Source organism: Tupaia chinensis, unplaced genomic scaffold, assembly GCF_000334495.1.
Source record: "Tupaia chinensis unplaced genomic scaffold, TupChi_1.0 Scaffold146187_1, whole genome shotgun sequence".
Lineage (NCBI taxonomy): Eukaryota > Metazoa > Chordata > Mammalia > Scandentia > Tupaiidae > Tupaia > Tupaia belangeri.
The window spans coordinates 1,875,948-1,882,489 of NW_006206042.1; the positions used below are offsets into that span (position 1 = coordinate 1,875,948).

The window sequence follows — 6,542 nt, forward strand, 5'->3', positions numbered from 1 at the left end:
CCCTGATCCACTCTGTTTCATTTCTAGGGGATTACACTCACCTGGAGCTGTGTTGCCCACTTCTCCCTTTAAAGCCACAGTCCCCAGCCATTCCCATTTGGTAGCCTTTCTAGTTCTGAAACTTCTGCAAAAGTATTGTCTACCTCTCTCCTGCAATCAAGGAGCTTGTAGAGTAGGAAACATCTCACTGCTACTTTTTTAGGGAGTGGGGTAGAGGAGGAACAGATAGTTTATTGGTTGTTGTTAACAAGGGCAGAGGGTGGGAGAAGGAGAGTCTAAGGAAAGACATTAAGGAGAAAAATAGAGAGGCAAGACATTTATGGGACACAGAAATGGATTATTTTCTGTTGATGATAGTGTGTATAGTATCCCTATCTGGACTGGTGTGAAATGTATTCATGTTGGAAAATTCACTTTATAAGCTAAGTGATGCATAGTGATTGAATGTATAAAAGAAATAAAAATAAAATAAAATATATTGTTTAAAAAAACAAGCAAGGGAAAAAGAAGACACTTTATATTTTTCCTAATGAGTCCATAGCAGAAGGAAAAGAAAAAAAAAACATTTCTCAATAAATTTTGCCAATATAATAAAAAACAGTAGTAAACTTAAGAATAATAATTACTTTTTAGCAGCCTGGGCCTCAACAGCTCAACTCCAACACAGATTCACACATTGTGACCTAATTACAGTTGAAGGTTTTCTCTTCATCTCTGTGCCCTCGGCAGGTGATTCTCTTTGGGATTTAATAAATGTTAAATAAAGGTTAGCTGACCAAAACAGAATCAAGTGTAACTCCTAGCCTTCTCATGTGGAAAAGTCATATTGTACTTTTGCAAAGAAAAACATAGAAAAATAATATCATGACTTTTTTGATGACCCAATATATTGTTAATCACTGTATTAGTTTCCTGTGGATGCTATAACAAATGACCGGAAACTTGATGACTTGAAATAGTTTTGGAGATCAGAAGTGTGAAACCAGGGCCATCTACAGGATTGGTTTGTTCCATGCCTCACTTCTGTCTCCTTGTGGCTTCCAGCAATCCTTGGTGCTGGCTTGCGAACACATTGTTCCAGTCTTGCCTGTGTTTTTCTTTCGACTTCTCTGTGTGTCTTCTCCCAGTTTCTCTTCTTATAAGGACACTTGTCATTAGATTTCAAGCCCACCCAAATCTATGATGATCTCACTGCAAGATCCTCAACTTAATTACATCTGACAGACTTTTTTAAAGAAAAAAACAAAAACAAAAACAAAACTAAGGTCACATTCACAAGTTCCAGGTGGAAATATCTTTCTGGGACCAATATTCAACCTATTGTAATCGTCCTGACATTTTCAATTTTGGAGCTATCTTCTGACTTCAGTATGCAGACATTTCTATACTCATTACCTTTCCGTCTAAACAGATGTTCTAGGATGAAATAGTCTATCATAATTAATTGATTAGACGTTAAGAGACCTGAGCTTCGGTTTTTAACTTTCCAGTTTTTTTTTTTTTAAACTTTCCAGTTTTCTTAATCAGACAACGTGATTTTCGATAAACTTAATTACTTTAAATAAATCTTTTTTCTTCATGTTGTTTGCAAATATACAAATCAGTTAGGCCTATCTCAAGGAAAAGAAAAATCCGTTGTAAGTTACAGCAGCGTATCATAAAGCTCAAGGATAAGAATGTAGCCATTCCTCAGAAGGAAATTAGATCATAGAATTGGGGAATTTTAGCACTCTTTTTCAATTTTGTATTACTGTTTCTCTCTGCAATCTATGCAATTATTTTTTTTACTGTCCAGGTGGCTATTTTTTTTTCTGACAAAAACTCTCAAATTCAGTGTTTCAGTTTCATCTACGTGAACAGCTTCTTTTCATCTTCCCCTACCACTTCTGTCTCTCCTATCTCTTTTTCCTGCTCTGCATTTTCACTCCACAATCTCTATTTCTGTCCCTATTCCAGATTCATAAATGAGGGAAATGAGTGATCCCGCTGGGATCCAATGCATTGTCTTGTTACAACTAACTCTGACCAGAGATGGGGTCACAAACAAAGATGCATCAAACCACATGGACTGGGTGCAGAGGAAGGTACACTGTAAGAAGACTTTGGAGGCTGGCTGATTCACAAACATGTATCACTTAGTTCTCTTCTATAAAACGGGGTTACCAGCTCCTGCTAAGCCCACTTCAAAATGTTTACCTGAGGATCAGGGAAGACATTATGCTTAGGCATACACTGCAAATTGTATGTTCTTATACACTTGAAAGAACTGTTTTAAAGTTTATAGTGCTGGATTTGGGTTCTCAACAAGCAGCAGACATGATCTTGATGAGAGAAAGAGGGTAATTCATCTTGTTGTAAAGTGGATAAGGTTTTCTAAGAGTTCATCACCATGGTTCCCAAAGTTTTCATTGTCTTCACAGTGGCAGAAAATTATAATTTCAGAAATAAAGACAAAGTTACTGTGAGGGCGAGGAAAAATCCAGAGCTGCAAGTCTTAAGTGGTTGAGAGTTGTGTGTGGTGGCTACCCTTCATGGTTTTCACAGATAACAATGGCAAGAATACTAACTGAATTTAAATTCTGATGCACTTGGGCATGGAAAATGTTGGACTTTATTTATAATAATTTCTCAATTATTTATTATATGATTATTTTTCTGAAAGGTCATGAAAAGCAGGGTAAATGCTTGACAGCAGAAGAAGTCATCATTTTTAGGGGAAAAAATCTAAAGTTTTGGAGAGTTATAACTGAGTGTTGATGCTGAGGAGGGAAGAGGAAGAGAAGCAGGTGTAACTTTCGATAGTTAGATCAGATAGGTCACAGATGTCTGATCTAGAAGGTTGTCAGTTGGGATTTCTGCTGCTGCTTCTCTCTCTTTTGTCCGAGCTGGAGCAGCAATAGCACCTACTCCCTCTGGCTTTCGAGCATCCTTGCACAAGGAAAGACCAACAGCTTGGGGAAAGACACAGAAGAAAGCCTGGAGGGATCTCCTTGAGTCACTGTACTCTGAGCCTCAGGGAGACCTAAGTTCCTATTCTTAGTATCATCTTTCTGTCCCTCTTTTTACTACTGGGTTGTCAGAAAGGTCATGACACATTTTTGCATTTAAAAAATAATAAAAAAACAGAAAAATATGTCACGTTTTTCCTGATGACCTAATATTTAATAAAAAATAAACAAAACTCTCAGTTGGCCAAATTCCTAGAGTAGATCTAGTGGAAAAAGCTAAAGAGTTACCTGAAGGCTTTAAGCCAACACCTAAATTAACCTGACCAAAGGACATCTCAGGCAGCATGTGGGAGCCAGCACTGGACATCAACGCACCACACTTTATTTGGGGACGAATGTGTGCACTTTTTCCTGGAGTATCATCTGTGCTGAATATGCCCTATTAAGAACCTCTGGCAGGAGACAGCTGGCCAAAGATCTGGGGTCCTGGTTATCTTTCTATTATTACCGCTAGCACCAGGCACATAAGCAGGTGCTCACTAAATGATAAATTAATGAACACTCTACTGAACATGTCCTTTTGCAATATGGCATTGAGATTCATCTGTCTTATTTTATGAAGCATCAGCAGTTTCTGATTCGTACTCTGTGAAAATGGCAGTGTTCCCTGGAGGCAGAAATGCATAATTTTTTCTTGGCAGTTGAGAGCACTACTACACTGCTTGTCTTTAGTTACAAATGGAAAGATTAGTGTTGGCCATGAGAATAGACTCCTCTTCTTCAAAGAGAGGGTCACAGGCAATGAATGGGAAGGGAAATAAGAAGATAGAAATTTAGGTTAAGAGAAGAAATTTGAAGGAATCCATTCAAAATGCCTTCAAATTTCTGGGAAGATAGGATATCAGGTCACTAAGAATGGAATGAATAGGGCAAAAGTTGGCAATTTGGCAAAGTCACTGTGGCCCATGTGGGAGAAGAGAAAAATGTACTCTCTTTAAATATTTATTTATGTATTTCATATTGTTGTACTTTATTTAGGACTCTATTCATGTGGCTACTTTTTAGAGTAGTCTTACAAACCCACCCCATTAATAATACATTTCTATCACTCACTCTCCCCTTGCTCCTGTATCGTTTCATTATAAATCATGTTTTCACACTGTATTTTTATAGCTATATATATTGATCTTTTTCCCTACTAAGAAGTAAACCTCATAAAAAAGGTAACCTTTGTTTCATTCAAGTCCACCTAATTTGAGCTGCAGAAAGGAGTGCAAAAGGTTTACTGTGGAGTAACACCTATGAAAGGAAACAGGAGAAAGTGAGGATAGGGAGTTACTGATCAGACCACAGTACAAATTTGACAAAGTATCTTCCAGCCCAGTGGAAGCACTAGAAAAATCACTGCTTAAAAAAGGAATCACACGTATTGGTGGAAATAACTGGGCCATTGAACTACAGCTTTGTTTAGTCACTGGCTGGGAGAGGTCCACAAAAATGTGACATTGACTCAAAAGTCCAGGTGAATCTGACAGAGTTAGCATTTTGAAGCTCTTGGCTATCTGTATTTCTCATATTTAAGTAACAAATCCTTTCCTGAAGAGGGAATCTAAGTGGTATATCTCCATATCTGCCATAGTCTGCCTCTTATTTGGCATAGATCTACTCTCAATGTATGTTTAGGAAGTTGCTTGCTTTCTTTTTCTTTTTCTTTTTCTTTTTCTTTTTCTTTTTCTTTTTCTTTTTCTTTTTCTTTTTCTTTTTCTTTTTTTTATAAAAGGTCTTTGCACATGCTGTTGCCGGAGTACCCTCTAGTGGGGATGGCCATGTCGAGTCCCTTCTCCATTCTCCTCTCAGGATTTAGGACATGTATCCCCATGTGCCCAGCATGTTTTTAAAGATACCTGTCTGGGACTTGAACTGTGGAGTTGGCCATGTGGGATCCATCACTTTAGCCACCATGCCACCTACTGGCTGAGAAATAACTCTTTAAGGATTCTATTGAACCTCTCTTTCTAAAGAGAAACCTAGAAGATGGAGGTAAGTGAGCAAAACTATAACCTTTATTATTGTTAGTGGTCTCGGGGCCACAAATAGTATTAATAATTTCATTCCTCGTCTATTAATTCTGAGATCCCCTCACCCTCAACTATCACCTCTAAAGGTCTAGGTGGCTTATTAATTTGCAGTGTCACTCAAGCCTTCATTCCTGAGATGTCTACCTCCCTGGTAATCATAGTTGTCACAGGTAGAGGCTGCTAGACTTGTCTGTTCATAATCATAATAGACCAGGAACTACCAAGGGGTATTTAAATGTACAATTTGGGTCTTACGATGGATTATTGCTGGGTCTACCCGATTTTATGACTATGAGGGTCAAATAGGATCCAGCTCATGAAAGAAATGTCTAGATGCATGGTTACTTGGTGTTCATCATTGTCAAACATTCTCTTATAGGTCCCTGTATGGAGCTGATTTTCCCAAGCGTGTGTGAATCTCTGCTCTAGCTGGCATGACCTTGCTCTGGAACATCAGGCACCTGTGTTGTGAGTCTCCCTCTAGTGCATTCCATAAATTCCACAATGCATCTTTTCCTTCTATGACACCTTCCACAGAATAAGGTCTGCTAGGTCACAAGTGACACAGCTGATTGTACTGCAGCATGGATCTGTTCCAGAGTATTTTCTGTTCTATGACATTCTCAAAATCAGAAGTCTCTCATCTAATGTTGGGACCAGCAGTTAGCGTAATGGCTATGTTGCTCGACTCCCATGTAGTCGACTGCAGTTTGAGTCCTGGACCCGGTGGCTTAAAACTCACGCCGGGCACGTGTGCGTGCATGCCCAAGATCCCGAGAGGAGAATGGAGGAGAAGGGATTGCGGTGTGGCCATACCCCCTCGGGAGGTGATTTCTTGCTTTCTGTCTCTCTGTCTCTCTCTGTCTTTCTGACAAGCGCATGTGCCCTATAGCAAAAACCTCTAAAAAAAAAAAAATGTCTCTCATCTAATATGAAGGCCAGAGAATGAAACCTAGGTCTATATTGTATAGCTCCAAGAATGAAAGGGAACTTCCCTACCAGGTGTTGTGCTTTCTCTTTCTGTGGTAGGGGATGCAAAGGCAGCGATTTGTTTGTTACTTTAAAAGCGATGCTAAAAAAAAAAAAAAAAAAAAAAAGCGATGCTGTCTCATATCTCTGATGATTGAATCTCTAAAACTGACATGACAAATTTTTAAATATTCATATTTTTTCTTTGCTTTCTGTAGTATGTGTGTCTTACCAAACCCTCAACTGTGGCCACCTTGTCCTCACCCTGCCTGATCAGTATGCTATGACTGATAATGGCAAATCAATATGATGTTCTATGGGATGTCTTAGAGAATCACTGGGTTCTCTAAGACAGAATATACTGGACCAGAATGAGCATTAAGAAACAACTCCGCATTGTTTCAACTATTGCTGCTTCCTCCAGCGTCACCCTGATATGCTCTGAGCTGCTGCAGTCTTCCAGATACCCAGGACCCAGGGGCTTTTCCACATGCAGAGGTAGTGACTGAATGATAGCATCTTACTGCTGCTGAAAAACTTCTCCCTG

General features: G+C 39.0%; 1 long non-coding RNA gene across 1 annotated transcript in view; it reads left to right on the forward strand.

The window, feature by feature from the left end:
* The window catches only part of LOC114006214 (uncharacterized), a 120,338-nt gene extending 114,654 nt beyond the window's left edge, over nt 1-5,684 (forward strand). Inside the window, exon 3 of the long non-coding RNA XR_003547968.1 lies at nt 5,406-5,684. This is a non-coding gene — a long non-coding RNA (uncharacterized LOC114006214). The remainder of the gene's footprint in view (nt 1-5,405) is intronic.
* The last annotated feature ends 858 nt before the right edge of the window (nt 5,685-6,542 follow it).